Here is a 16391-nt window from a genome sequence, read left to right as displayed (position 1 = left end):
CTGCGCGGACACATCGGCTGCCACGGTGATCAAGGCATTCCGTGATCTTTTTACCCTGTTCGGGTACCCCAGCTATATCCATAGCGACAGGGGCTCGTCGTTCATGAGCAATGACTTGAGGCAATTCCTGCTCTCATACGGGATTGCCTCTAGTAGGACCACGAGTTACAACCCTAGGGGTAATGGACAGGTGGAGCGAGAGAATGCTACAGTCTGGAAGGCTATCCTATTGGCGTTGAAGTCCAAAGGCCTTCCAGTCTCCCGTTGGCAGGAGGCCCTCCCTGATGCGCTTCACTCTATTCGCTCCCTCCTGTGTACGGCAACCAATGCTACTCCCCACGAGAGGATGTTCTCATTCCCTGGGAAGTCTTCCTCGGGGATATCTTTACCAGCCTGGTTGACGTACCCAGGACCCGTCCTCCTGCGGCGACATGTAAGGGCCCGCAAGTCCGACCCCTTGGTCGAACAGGTCCACCTCCTCCACGCCAACCCTCAGTATGCCTATGTGGCATATCCTGACGGGCGAGAGGACACAGTCTCGTTCCGAGACCTGGCGCCCACAGGGGACGTAGCAACTCCTGTCGCTCCCATACCCCCAGTGACGAATCCGTTATCCCTTATTTCTCCCCCGGACGTACTGCGGACAGCATCGGGACCAGTGCTTAACATTTTTACTCCAATGCACAGCTTGCCTGAGCCCCGAAGATCGTTGCCACCGCAGAATGTGTCAGGATCCCCTGCACTACCGTCTCATCAGGGTCAACCGGCCTGTGAGTCCGTGGGAGAACAGCTGGACGCCGTTTTGGGGAGAACGCCACCGCAAGTGCCTACTCCGGTGTCACCGCCGGTATTGAGGAGGTCACAACGACGGTGCAGTCCTCCAGACCGTCTGAACTTATAATCTGTTGACATTTTAGTCTGTTTTCGTACCCCGCCGGCCTTTGTTCTCAAAGGAGAGGTGAATGTGGTGAACCATCGTTGGTTCCCACTGGATAGTACTGGGCCAGGGCTGGCCAGCACTATAGGAATGTATATAGGTTACTGTGGGATTGTACTAATGTTGTTGTTGGGCTAGGGTGGGATTGATACACCTGTGGTTGCTACTGTTGTGGCACATCCCAGTCGGGCTCCACCTCCTGGGAGAGGTATAAGACCCCCTGCTCGGACGGGACCCCTTCAGTCTGGGATAGTGTGTTAAAGTTCTGATAGTTCCATTGTTAGTTAATAAAAGCCTTCTTTTACCGAAGCTTTGAGCCTCGTGTCCAATTGATGCGCATCAATGAATAAAGAACATCAACAATGCCTGACATTTAACAGGTTATGTTGCTTATTTATTTTTACTGTAATCACAAAAACATATATGACCGATGTTTTTTAGTAACTTCGATTTTTTTTCCCTTAATATCAGTGGGCGTTTAACAGAAATAGCATCATTTGAAAAGAAGTAATGAAAAGAACCACTTATTTCTTCTTCCTTCCAACATACTTTCAATTAACCTGGATGGCTTCTTTTTATTTCTTTCTGTTGGTATCTTCATCTATTTCCATTAGCTTGACTCCGTTCTCTCAATATCATGTCAAATTTGAACTTTGACTTTGATTAGCAACTCTAATTTTACGTCCCCTCATTGGTGAGTTTGCAGGGGGGGGTGTGGCTCGTAAAATTCCTTGAGTGGCCTTCCCACAAGAACCCTGCACGCCCCAATCTCTCCACAATATTAATGGCTACTTAAGGGCCATTTCCCGCTCAGGCTCAGTTTTCAGGCTGTTGGGAGGAGTTCAGAGGCAGAGGGATAGACTGAAAAGTTACCTTGCTCAGCCCTTAGGTGAGAAGTGGTGTGGGGGGTTGGGTTGCATCATCAACAGCGACTTTAATCATTGAATATTAAGCAGCCCCCCCAAAAGGTTTGGCTCCGTTTAGTGGTACTCCCCCCACCCCGCCCGACCCCCGCCTTTCTACCAACACACCAACAATCCCCCTCTACCCCACCCCATGGTCCACAATGCCATGCACTGAGACCCCCAGTCGACAATCACCAGGCGAGACTGTTCTCTTCCTGTGGGGGAGCACTTCAGCAGTCACGGGCATTCAGCCTTGGATCTTCAGGTAAGCGTTCTCCAAGGCGGCCTTCATGACACACGACAGTGCAGAGTCGCTGAGCAGAAACTGATAGCCAAGTTCCGCACACATGAGGACGGCCTAAACCGGGATGTTGGATTTATGTCACATTATCAGTAACCCCCACAGCTTGCCTCCTGGGCTTGCAGAATCTCACTAGCTGTTCTGTCTGGAGACAATACACTTCTCTTTAACCTGTGTTTAATGTTCCCTCCACCCACATTGTCTGTACCTTTAAGACCTGGCTGGTTGTAGGATTCGCATTCTAATTAGTATTCTGCAACTTGATTTTGTGTCTGTTTGCACTGTTTGAGAGCACATTTCCACTCCATCTGACGAAGGAGCAGTGCTCCGAAAGCTTATGGTACTTGCTACCAAATAAACCTGTTGGACTTTAACCTGGTGTTGTGAGACTTCTTACTGTGTTCACCCCAGTCCAACGCCGGCATCTCCACATCAAATTAAACAGGGAACAGGGCCATTCCCTGTGGCTCTTTGACTGTGGAAGACAGCTCCCTCACTATTTGTTGTCTCCCACAGTCAAAGAGCCATATGTCAGAGCAGTAGAAGCTAACCAGCCCCATGTAAGCCTGGTGTTCCACAGGACATGGGACTGAAGAGGGACTGAGCCACTCCTGCAATAACTAAATCGGGAAAGTCAATACCCCATTAGCAAGTCCACGCTTGCCACCACCCAAGAGGCAGAGTAAGTGTTGCAATTAACTCCGAGGAATTCAGAACAGGTGGGCAGTACTCAGTCAGGTGGAAGCAAAAAGGCTGGGATGGGAGTAGCAAAGTTTGAAAGAGATGCAGCCAAACAGGAGCTGTTTTACCAGAATCCTCCTCTGGGGGATAAATCGGGGCACAGAAAGTCCCCAGTCAGCCAGCAATTTTAAACAGCAAGGAGCTCATACTCCTGTTGAATGAGCCTGAGTTCTGGCTGTCTGAAACTTTCTTTTCTATTTTAGAAGAGGGATGTCAGAAAAGTCTCCAAAAAGTTCTTGGTGATGAAGCTACCTTGCCCAGATTTAAAACAGAAGGAACCTGTTGGGGGAGCAGGAAGTCTGGCTGCCCAAACCCGCCTTCCTGAATTTGGAGGTAAACCCAAAAGGTGCTCAAATACCCCCAGAGCTGATGAGGAAACTGCATCATCTAGTTGAAGAGCTACAGGGCAAAGCAGTAGAAGCTAGCCCTATCCTGTGAGTGAGGATTTCCCCAATATATAGGACATAACATGGACAAAAAAGGTCCCAAACCAGACAGAATGCTTTAAAAAGAAAAAAGCCTATATCTTTGTGGGATGAACAGGAGGTCTGGCTAGTCCACACGTCTTTCCAACCACAGCATGGGAACACGGAAAGTCCCAAGCAGACATGATGATGATGGGGAGATGCCTCACCTAGTTGGTGAACTGCAGGGCAGTGCAGCAGGAGCTGGTCAGCCACCTGAGGGCAGCAGTGCCCCAAACAGAATAAGATAGGTTGGAAACCAACCCCTCCCCAAGGCAACAGCTTAGGGAAAGACAGCAACCCTGAAACTCCAGTACCCTTGGGACTGCCACAAGTGGAGTTCAAGTGCGGTTAGAACCAGACTTAACCCAGAGCTCAGTCAACTGGTGAGTGTCTTCCAAAGGGTGGACACATCTGAGGATATTCAGTAGCGGTCAATCAAGAAGGAGGGACAGGAGGTTTCCCCGGTGGCCAGGATGGCAGACCCCCGCATCTCAAATGTCCATCTGCAACCCTGACCCAAGAGCAGCTGGAGGATGCTCAGGAAATTTAAAGGAATTTACAGGGATCCAGTGGAGTGTACCCCACTGGCTTCCATGATGTGAATGTGGGAGAATAAATCACCACCAATGAATCGAAGGCCTACCAGCTGAGCCCTGACCATTTAGTCTGGATTAGGGAGAAATCCAGCACATGCTGTACCCTGCTATCGCTGAACCCCAGAGCAGAGGTAACTCCGCCCCAATATTCTGGAGTTAGATCTTGCAACCTTTCAATTGACAAAAGAAATTACTCACATTGGTTGATAACCTGCCCTGTGCATAAACTCTGAGAATGCAGCAGAGAATCGACATGTCCCCCCGCCAGTTGTGTGGTTTTTTTTGGAGTGAATGAGAGAATGAATATAAACGTCCTTATTTTTTTCTTCTCCTCAAACATGAAAAATTAAATTAAATTAATTTCTCTCTCCCAAAGGTGAAGGCATGTCATGCCCGGAAGGTGTAAAGGCAAAAATTCTTAAAAATGTGTTTCTCTTCCAAACTTTCTTGTTGAAATCTTGTTTTTAAAAATGGACAAAAGCTAACTCATCAACCTCCTGGAAGAGACGTCTGCATCAATCAGCCAGCTCTGAACAAAGACAAAGCTGTTGTGACTCCTCATCTAAGTTTAAGTTTATTTATTAGTGTCACAAGTCGGCTTACTTCCATACTGCAATGAAGGTATTGTGAAAATCCCCTAGTCGCCACACTCGGCCACCTGTTTGGGTACACTGAGGGAGAATTTAGCATGGCCAATGCACCTGACCAGCACATCCTTTGGACTGTGGGAGGAAACCAGAGCACCCGGAGGAAACCCATGCAGACACAGTGAGAACGTGCAGGCTCCACACAGACAGTGATCCAAGCCGGGAATCGAACCGGGGTCCCTGGTACTGTGAGGCAGTGGTGCTAACCACTGTGCCACCGTGCCGCCCTCCACGGTTACCTGCTCGAAATACAAAAAGGGTTTTCAATTGGGGTCCTTAAAGCACATCTTTAGCTGAATGCTCCACCCAAAACCATACCGTCACATGACCAAGACTTGAGCTGTTTGAATTGCTTTGATTGTATGGGCATTGTGGAACATTTTGCCAAGGTTTGTCTTGTCCACAAAAAGCAGCACAAATTTAACCTGACCAATAATTGCCCATCACTCCATTGGGGCATTGGGGGTGGGAAGGGGCTGGGTAGGATGCTCTGTTGGAGAGTCGATGCAGACTCGATGGACCGAATAGCCTCCTGCACTGTTGGGATTCTATGGATATATGGGGATGCCCAATTTTATCATTTGGTCTTCCTCACTCAAAGATTGCTTTGTGCTCTCTTAGCATGTAAATGACATAAGTAGACTTACTGATTCCTACTGTAAATAACTCAGGTCATTTAACCATTTTTTAAGCCAGGTTCTTTCCATCAGTGAATTTGCTCTTTCTTGCTGCTACCAATGGTAAGAAATAGGATGTATCATCATATACCATTGTATGGAGAAGCTTTCCTCAAAGAAAAGAAGGCTGAGCGGAGATTTGATACAGTTATTCAAAATCATGAGGGGTCTGGACAGAGTGTACAGGAAGAAAAGTTTCCCATTCATGAAAGGATTGAGGACAAGTGGGCGCAGATTTAAAGAAATTAGTAAAAGAAGCCATGATGTTATAAGGAAAAGCTTTTTTATGCAACAAATGGTTGGGGGTCTGGATGCTTTACTTGAAAGTTTGATGGAGGCAGGTTTAATTAAAGCATCCAAAAGGGAATTTGACTGTTATTGAAAATAATAAATGTGCACTGTTGTGGGGAGAAGGTGGGAGAATGGAACTCGGTCAGTGCAGACATGATGGGCAAAATGGTCTTCTTGCTGCAACAATTATGTAATTCTGTGATTCCACTCTAACACTTACTTCACCTAACACGTTGTTGTAGTTGGAATAACTAATCAGTTTCACACCAGTTTTGCGTAAGGGACTTTTTGTACTCTCCTTCTGAGACAACACGCATGGCTGCAGATGCATTAACGGTGAAAGTAAGTTGTGAATCTCAGACTTTCGTTTCTACTGTGGGTACTGGAATTTCATGATCAGCCCTGTTACTCCTCCCTTTCATGGGCCATTTTCTTTCTCTTTGTGAGAATACAACTCTTAATCTTCCTGTTGGATAACATCAACTTCTGTTTCCACATCTATCATATGCGCATTTGAGAATTTTCAGACTCCTGAACTATCTTCAGATCTACCATGAAATCAACCTGATGCATGGCTGTAACCAGGAGCTTTACCATGACCTGGAGCATACTATTTTCCCTACTCCTGCATGACCAATCTTTCACAGAAATAGCACTTTGACTGAAGATGGGGCATTGAAATTGCTGGTCGCTACCAGGACAGTGGTAACTTCCACATTTTTGACTCAGAGTGTAAACTTGGTGGCTGTGGCCTGGATCCAGCTGAAATCTGGTGAACCTCCCCTGCCAGCTCAGGGAAGTAACTCCCGTGCAATCTACAACACTCTCTTTCTATAATTTATGTGGCTGTGGTCTCCTTTTATATCAGCTAATTTCCTTTGCTCAAAAGCTTGGCCTGAGTTTTGTTGACTCCTACTAATGTATCTCTAAGGTTGATTTCTAAGTTCGCACTACCCACAGTTATGAGAGAGTTCTTTAAATTCGAAAATGTCATCTGCAACAGTTGCACATGGCACCTGCTGTCTTTCACAGAATGCAACTCTCATTTTTAGTTGTGCCATAATATGATTCAGAATCTCATTAATTTCAGGATAGTCCATAAGGCTGGGATCTCACAAGCAACATTGGTTAGACACCATCTTAAAAGCATTTGGCCCCTTCATGATGAGAAAAACATTTACTTTATCCTCATCCCCTATTTTATTCACTTTCAGCAAATGTGCAATCTTTGTTCATAGCCAAACCAGTTCTCTTTGTTCAGACTGAATTCCCCCATTGTCCCCAGAGATATCTTTCATGCCATTTTTTCAATCATGGACCATGCTGACTCACTGTGAACTTGAATACGACTACAACTGCAAAACAAAAAATAGGTAGCACTCTGATCTAGTTGCTTTGGAGGAATAGGCATACTTCTGGCAAATGTTATTTAATGTAAATAAATGCGGTGTTATATGTTGGATAATGTCAAGCCTATATATAGAATTCTTGGCTAAGTCCATTAGACAGGGAGCTGAGCGATGAAGTACATGAGTCCAAGTAGGTGCAGACACAGTGCTGTCATGCGAATACAAAATCAAGTGGAGTATGAGGATGCTGAGGATAATTTAATCTTGTGATTATAGTTGTACCTCATCTGGAATCTTGAATATGGCTACATGCTGCCACTGCAGCCATGGAAGATATATTTAACATGATGCACTTCATGTGCAATTACATAAAAATAGATTTTTGTTTTGGATTACATTAAAAGCAATTTGCATATTGTGTTCTATGTGCCATGTAGCAACTTCTGTAAGGCAATGTAAGTGTTCACTAATTCAATTGTGGTAAGCCTGCTGCTATTTTGATCAGTGAAATTTATTAATGACAGAAATAGCTAAAGGAGAAATGAGATTAACCTCAATTCCAAAAAGGTCTGCTGACAACGTGGCAGTTCATTGGCACAGATTGTCATATCTGGCTTCAATCTCATGTTCCTGATTTTCAGCAGGCCTAATTTTGTGAGGCGCAAGCTTTATTAGAATAGGACAATGGTTGTAAAATGCAATTTCTTTATTACCTCATGCAAAATGTTGCAAACTGCATCCAGTGTTGAATGTCATGAGTTACAGTGGGAATATGGCCCCAGTGCACTATTCATTGATGACACATTGGTAGTAAGATAGTGAATCAAGCCTGGCTGCTTTGCAAATATCCCTTAAAATTAGTTTGGTGGTATTTAAGTATTGCAAAGTCTATTGTTTTGGAAGCAAGCTTTTCAATACTTGTACATTAAACTTTCTGCACAGTTTTCCACTCTACATTATTACCTTTATTGCTGAAAGGCTAGATTTGATAAAGACATGTTTTTTACAGAAATGTGGGAAATATTGCCGCTGTTCAAGTTAAAAACAACAAAGTTGGTAGAATCAGAATCACTTTAGCATATCTTTTGAAAAGTGTTTTTGTTTTCCATGTCTTGGAAGTCTATTGAAATCAGTGAAGGAGTTCACCATGCAATTGCAGCTGCTGCCCTGGATACAATTGCATTGCAAATGAACACCATTTACTTTGGGTAAGGATATTGATTTGCTCCTTCAAGCAATGGATACTGAGGGGAGATTTGATAGAGTGGTACAAGATTATGACAAGCTTACGTCAGGTAGACAAAGGAAAACTACTTCCAATAGCTGATGATACAATGACTTGGAGACATAAATTTAAGGTTTTTAACAAGAGAAGCAGGGAAGAATATGACAAAGAACTTTTTTACACTATGAATGGTAATGATTTGGAACTTGTTGCCAATGCAGGTGCAAGAAACAAAGGTGACTAATAATTTCAAAAGGAAATTAGATGGGCACGAGGAAAATTAGTGCTGGGGAATGGAGATGGAGCGGGGAATGGAACTGGATTACTTTACAGTAAGCGAGCGTGGCCTTGATAGGTTAAATGGTTTCAGTGCTGTGGGAAGCTATGATTCTCTGATAAGAACTTTACTAATGGCAATTTCTTTGCACTCCTAACATGCAGGAAAATACCTTGAAGAAGAAATAAAACAGGTCTGTCAAGCAGGATTGGGAAGGGGGGATGGGGATGGTTCAACAGGGGTGAAGGAACAATAAAGGGTTTTGCGAAGGGTTTTGAAAGGAAACGGAATGATAAATGAAGCAAAAAGGTAGTGTTTCTAGTTCTTTGAGTACTAATATTAGATCAAATCATTTGTTGGATGGTGCAAGAAATTGGAACAATGTCCTTTCAGCTCAGGATCCTGGGTTTGATTCTTGGAGTTTGCATTGACAGTAGGAATCCTTGTCCATCCAGTAGGGCATAATCATAGAATTACATGCATTTTCTAATAAATGCTGCCAGTGGGTGAGATTCTCTCCCGATAGTGCAAACTGAGAAAATTATCTCTATATTTGTAAAGGAAATGAGCAGCTTAAAATCTAGTCGGCATGTGCCTATAGCACAAACTGCCAATAAGTCAACAATAATTGCCACTAGATTGTTGAAAGAGTGAGAAATTAACTGTTGTTGCACATTTTGATGAACACAAATTTTCACTACTCCTGTGAGCAGATGTGTGCATTGTGGAATGTTTCCACAGTGTGAACTGGAAAGCATTTGCAACAAAACTAGGATGGAGAAAAATTACTTTGGTAAAAATAATATGTTTAGCACTAATGGGATACAAGAAATAAGTATCCCATTTGTACAATAACCTTACACCACATAAAAAATGTCCAGAGGCAGTTAACACATTTTTCCGTTAACTCTTTATTCTGTAAAAAAAAGACCTTGATCACCTATTAAAATGAGAAATGTCAAATTCTTGCTTTTGTCTGTTGTTGCTGCCCCAAGAGGTGTTAAAGAAGAGGTAAAGATAGGGTTGGAGGCATATGCATAATACTAAATATAAAAAATCTACATTGCCTACTATACTTGAATTTGCAGAATGAACAAATAACTGACAAGTTAAGTTCAACAGAAATAAATGTGAGGTAGTACATCTTGGTAGGAAGAATAGGGAGGTCATGTATTACTTGGAAGATGCAAACCTAGGTCGGGTACAAAAACAAAGGAATGTAGGAGAACAAGTGCACTAATGACTAAACGTTACACCACACGTTAGCAAAACATTGTGGTACATTGGTAATGTCACTGAACTAGGGGCTCAGGCTAATGTTGTGAAGACATGGATTCAAATCCCAACAAGGCAGCTAGTAGGAAAGCTAGTCTCAATTGATGACCAGGAAACCATCATTGGTTATAGTAAAGGCTGAGAGCACACTTTGTCTCCCCACCGCTAGACTCATTGCAACCGTGCCTTGGATAATTGCAGATATCAAAGGATTTTTGTTAACAGCAAGAAGAAAGGATGCAAAATCTGTGAAAATTAAGAACAAGGACAATGTAAAATTCAATGTGTGGTGCAGCAGGTATACACGCTAGTCATGGATAAAGAAAAGGCTAAAAAACTGAAACAGTCCCTGTCTCCAGGTCTGGCTATGATAGAGCTGAAGTGAGGAGCTGAAATCTAATGTTTAGATTTTATTGAATAAAAAAAACGATAAAAAGACCCATCCGTTTAGCCTTTTGGCTAGGATCAAGCTTGAGGTCAGGTGTATTGTTTGTATTTGTTTGCTTTGATCTAGGGGTGGCACGATGGCACAGTGATTAGCACTGCTGCCTCACGGCACCAGGGACCTGTGTTCGATTCCTGGCTTGGGTCACTGTCTGTGTGGAGTCTGGAAAATTTTCCCCGCGTCTGCATAGGTTTCCTCCGGGTGCTCCGGGTTCCTCCCACAGTATGAAAGATGTGTTAGTTAGGTGCATTGGCCATTCTAAATTCGCCCTCAGTGTACCCGAACAGGTGCCGGAGTGTGGCGACTAGGGGATTTTCACAGTAACTTCATTGCAGTGTTAATGTAAGCCTACTTGTGGCAAGTAAATAAACTTTACTTTACTCTAGTATATATCTTTTGTGGCGACTATGAATTGGATTCAATTTGAATAGATTTTGGAACAAGCAAGGAGATGGATTAAGGGCTTACCCTACTCACTCTGTTTAATCGCTTTGTAACTCTGAGAAAGAAACAAAATTTAAAAAACCTTCAGGCTGGCCTTAATGTGACTCCATAAAATGTGGTTGACTCTTAATTGTCTCTGCAATTATCTAGCAATTAGGGATGGGAAACAAATGCTGGCCTTACCAGTAATACTCACATCCATAAAAGAATAAGAAAAAAAACTTGGCTTTATTTTAGGGGGGACAGAATTGAAAAGTAGGAAAGTTATGCTTAACCTGTATTGAACCTTGGTTAGACTATAAGATGGAGCATACCTGTATGCAGTTCAGGTCTCTACATGATAAAAGGACATAGAAGTGCGGGAGATAGTGTGGATAGTGTGGGTGATTCCAGAAATGCATGGGTACACATGTCAGAAAAGGGTGAAAACAGTGGATCTCTTTTCCCTTGGGGAAAAAGGCTGACTTGTGGCCTAATAGAAGTCTTTAAAATTTGGGAGAGATGGTGGCATAGCAGTCGTACACTTGACTAAAACTCTGAAACTCCAGGCTCTGGGAAAACAGGTTCAAGTCCCGTGGTAGCTGGTGGAATTTAAATTCAGTGACTAAATCTGGAATACAAAACTATTCTCAGTAATCACACAATTGTTATGGCACTGAAGCAGGCCATTTGGCTCATTGTGTCTGCAGTGAGGCAAGTAATGGGACTGGCAAAATTGAATTAAGGGATAGGTCAATAGAGATGAAGTGGTAGACATTTAAGGGGATATTTCAGAATACACAGAATAGATATATTACAATGAGAAAGAAAAATTCCAAGGGTAGGACCCACCTTCTGTGGTTAACTAAAAAAAATTAAAGATTGTATCAAACTTAAAGAAAATGCATATAATTGCGCAAAGATGTGTAGCAGGTCAGAAGATTCGACAGAAAATTGAAAAATACAGCAAAGGAAGGGAAAATTAGAGCGCAAAAGAAAGACAGATAGTAAGAGGTTCTAAACATATTTCAGAAGTTACGAGTTACCAAAGTGAAAGTTGGTACTTCAGGAAGTGTGTCTGGGAAGTTAATAATGGAAAATAAGGAGATTGCAGATAAATTGAACTGGTATTTTGCATCAGTCCTCACTATAGAAGATATAAATAAATAAGGATCCGCTGCTGATTGCCACTCTGGGGAAATTGCAGGTCAATATTTCACCAATTTATTGGAGGTCTTTGAAGGAGTTACGTGCTGTGCATAAAGGGGAACAGGTGGATATACTCTACATCAGATTTCCAGAAGGCATTTGAGAAGGTGCCACACCAAACATTATTGTGAAAAATAAAAACTCATGGTGTAGGTGGTAATATATTAGCATGGAAGATGATTGACTAGTTAACAGGAAACACGGGATAGACATAAATGGATCTTTTTATGGTTGGCAAGATGTAATGAGTGGTTTGCCACAGGTAGCAGTGCTCGGACCTCAACATTTTACAATTTATACAAGTGACTTGAATGAAGGGATCAAAGATATGATTGCTAAATTTGCTGATGACACAAAGATAGGTAGGATAGGAAGATGAGAAAAGGACACGTGGAGGCTACAAGGGATATAGATAGAACATAGAACATAGAACATTACAGCGCAGAACAGGCCCTTCGGCCCACGATGTTGCACCGACCAGTTAAAAAAAAAAAAACTGTGACCCTCCAACCTAAACCAATTTCTTTTCGTCCATGAACCTATCTACGGATCTCTTAAACGCCCCCAAACTAGGCGCATTTACTACTGATGCTGGCAGGGCATTCCAATCCCTCACCACCCTCTGGGTAAAGAACCTACCCCTGACATCGGTTCTATAACTACCCCCCCCTCAATTTAAAGCCATGCCCCCTCGTGCTGGATTTCTCCATCAGAGGAAAAAGGCTATCACTATCCACCCTATCTAAACCTCTAATCATCTTATATGTTTCAATAAGATCCCCTCTTAGCCGCCGCCTTTCCAGCGAAAACAATCCCAAATCCCTCAGCCTCTCCTCATAGGATCTCCCCTCCATACCAGGCAACATCCTGGTAAACCTCCTCTGCACCCTCTCCAAAGCCTCCACATCCTTCCTGTAATGTGGGGACCAGAACTGCACACAGTACTCCAAGTGCGGCCGCACCAGAGTTGTGTACAGTTGCAACATAACGCTACGACTCCTAAATTCAATCCCCCTACCAATAAACGCCAAGACACCATATGCCTTCTTAACAACCTTATCTACTTGATTCCCAACTTTCAGGGATCTATGCACACATACACCTAGATCCCTCTGCTCCTCCACACTATTCAAAGTCCTCCCGTTAGCCCTATACTCAACACATCTGTTATTCCTACCAAAGTGAATTACCTCACACTTCTCCGCATTAAACTCCATCCGCCACCTCTCGGCCCAACTTTGCAACCTGTCTAAGTCTTCCTGCAAACTACGACACCCTTCCTCACTGTCTACCACACCACCGACTTTGGTGTCATCAGCAAATTTGCTAATCCACCCAACTATACCCTCATCCAGATCATTAATAAATATTACAAACAGCAGTGGCCCCAAAACAGATCCCTGAGGTACACCACTTGTAACCGCACTCCATGATGAATATTTACTATCAACCACCACCCTCTGTTTCCTATCCGCTAGCCAATTCCTGATCCAATTTCCTAGATCACCCCCAATCCCATACATCTGCATTTTCTGCAGAAGCCTACCATGGTGAACCTTATCAAACGCCTTACTAAAATCCATATATACCACGTCCACTGCCTTGCCCCCATCCACCTCCTTGGTCACTTTCTCAAAAAACTCAATAAGGTTAGTAAGGCACGACCTACCTGCCACAAAACCATGCTGACTATCACCTATCAATTCATTACTCTCCAAATAACTATAAATCCTATCCCTTATAATTTTTTCCAACATCTTGCCGACAACAGAAGTGAGACTCACCGGTCTATAATTCCCGGGGAAGTCTCTGTTCCCCTTCTTAAACAATGGGACAACATTCGCTAACCTCCAATCTTCTGGTACTATACCAGAGGCCAACGACGACCTGAAGATCAGAGCCAGAGGCTCTGCAATCACTTCTCTTGCCTCCCAGAGAATCCTTGGATAAATCCCATCCGGACCAGGGGATTTATCTATTTTCAGACCCTCCAGAATTTCCTGCACATCCTCCTTATCAACTGTAATACTGTCTATTCTACTCCCTTGCAACCCAGTGTCCTCCTCAGCTATATTCATGTCCCCTTGCGTGAACACCGAAGAGAAATATTGGTTCAATGCTTCACCAATCTCCTCCGGTTCCACACATAACTTCCCTCTGCCATCTATAACTGGCCCTAAACTTGCCCTAACCAACCTTCTGTTCTTGACATACCTATAGAACGCCTTAGGATTCTCTTTAACCCTATCCGCCAAAGTCTTCTCATGTCCCCTTTTAGCCCTTCTAAGCTCGCTCTTCAACTCCCTCTTAGCCAATCTTAGCCAATCTAAAGATAGGTTAAGTGAGTAGGCAACACCTGACAAATGGAGTATAATGTGGGAAAGTAGGAAATTGTCCATTTTGGAAGGAAAAATACAACAGCATTTATTAATGTTGAGAGACTGCAGAGCTGAGATGCACAGGGACACAGGGTGTCCTATTGCAAGAAACACAAAAAGCTAGTGTGCAGGTACAGCAAGTAAGTAGAAAAGCTAATTAAATGTTACATTTTATTGCAAGAATTAAATACAAAGGCAAGGAAGTTATGCTTCAGTCATACAGGGCTTTGCTGAGATCACTTTTGGTGTAGAGTGTGTAGTATTGGTCACCTTATTTAAGGGGAAAGATGTAAATGCATTGGAAGCTGTTCAGAAAAAGTTTACTAAACTAATACCTGGATTGGGTGGGTTGCCTTGTGCGGAAAGGTTGGACATGCCAGGCTTGTATCCACTGGAGTTTAGAGAGTAAGAGGTGACTTGACCGAAACCATTAGGATCTTGAGGAATCTTGGACAGGGTCAATGTGGAAAAGATGTTTCCTATTGTGGGAAAATCCTTATTGGGCTATTGTTTAAAAATAAGGGTTTGCCAATATTGGACAGAGATGATTTTTTTTCTCAGAGGATTGAGGGTCTTTGGCACTCTCTTCGTCAAAATGCAGTGGAAGCTGAAATTATGTGTAATTTAAAGTAGAGGTAGGTAGATTCTTAATAAGCAAGGGAGCGAAAGGTTATCAGGGCTAGGCAGAAATGTGGAGTTAAGGTTACAATTAGAGCAGCCATGCTCTTACTGAATGGCAGAGCAAGCTCGAAGGGCCAAGCCTACTTCTGCTCCTAATTCTTATGTTTGTGTATTTTTTTTAGAATACATAGAGAGAAAAAGTTTCCACTTGTGGGGAAGAGCATAACTACAGGCCATCAAGATAGTCGCCAAAAAATCCTATAGGAAATTCAAAAGAATTATCCAAGGAGTGGTGAGAATGTGTAACTCATTGTTGCAGTGAGTGGCAGAAGCAAATAGTGTGCACGCACTTAAGGAAAAGTTAAACAAGGATATGAGGGAGAAGAAAAAAAAAGTTATGATAGTTTTAAATGAAAAACAATGGGAGGAGGCTCGAATGGAGCAAAAACACTGGCATGGATTGGTTGGACTAATAGGCCTGTTTCGCTGCTGTTTATCTATGTAACGTAATTGTACATAAACTAATAGAAAGCTACCAAATATATTTATCTCTTGGAACAATCCTGTCCTCCAGAGATAGGATGTGGGACAATCCCTGCAGTAAAAACTGGGCTTACTTGCATTCATGTTTCATTGGCGTTTCAGATTGCTACTCAATAATCAAAAACTAGTGAAACCTGAGTGATCATGGACTGATGGTTCTATAATGGATACTAGACACAAATCTATTCTTGTCTGGTTTCAAACAGCTTTGCCTTAATTGACTGTTTTCAGAACAAAATGAGCAAGTAAGTGAAATTCCAATTAAAAAATTATTACATTACTTTGCAGCATCAGGCAGTCAACTTGACTTGCCACACTGCACTTGGCAGAGCTCCTGGAATTACTTTGCGACATACCTGTGGTGGGTTCAATGTACCATGTAATGGATTCTAAGCCCAGCTTCTCTCAGCATCATCTCACAATTCTCACTGCTACTTTAAAGTAATTGCATTTGCGATAAAAGGTTTTTATTTCTGTTTACCCTTCTGCTTTTTTTTAATTTGGGGGTCAGTTTTGTTGTTCTTCAACAATGACAATTTATCTTATCTAGCTCCTTTAACATAATTGAATGTCACAAGGCACTTTACAGGAACATTAGATCTTGAGCAATATAAGTAGATATTAGGAAAGGGAAAGTTTGGTCAAAGAGATAGGGCAGGAATTTCCATGCACCACTGCAGCATGTTTCACAGCGGCGGAGGCAGGATCAGAAGATTCTGCCAACATCAATAGGGTTTCCCATTGTATGCACCCCCTGCTGCCACAGAACCCACGACGGGGGTTCACCGTTGGTGGGACTAGACGGTCCCACCGGTGGAAATGCCCGGAAAATTCCAGTCATAGTTTTTAAGCAGGGTCTTAAAAGAGAAGAATGGTGGTGTTTAGGAGGAAATTCCAGAGATTAGAGTACAGGCAGTTGAAAACAAGGTTATCAGTTCTGGACAATGAAGATCTGGCAGAAATCATACTGCCTTGGTGTGGGTTTAAAAACACAGCACCTTCCAAACCTCTGACCTCTACCACCTGGAAGGACAAGGGCAGCAGGTGCACGGAAACACCAGTGCCTGCAAATTCCCCCCAATTC

At 43.0% G+C, this 16391-nt stretch overlaps 1 protein-coding gene and 1 pseudogene across 1 annotated transcript in view; one reads left to right on the top strand and one right to left on the bottom strand.

Annotated features, from left to right (window-relative positions):
• The window catches only part of nkain2 (sodium/potassium transporting ATPase interacting 2), a 452545-nt gene that overhangs the window by 336227 nt on the left and 99927 nt on the right, over positions 1 to 16391 (bottom strand). The window lies entirely within an intron of this gene.
• Positions 5878 to 10076, top strand: LOC144493926 (large ribosomal subunit protein eL38 pseudogene; annotated as a pseudogene).

The sequence above is a fragment of the Mustelus asterias genome, chromosome 5 (assembly GCF_964213995.1).
Source record: "Mustelus asterias chromosome 5, sMusAst1.hap1.1, whole genome shotgun sequence".
In the NCBI taxonomy this organism is placed as follows: domain Eukaryota; kingdom Metazoa; phylum Chordata; class Chondrichthyes; order Carcharhiniformes; family Triakidae; genus Mustelus; species Mustelus asterias.
This window is presented reverse-complemented; position numbering and strand designations above follow the sequence as displayed.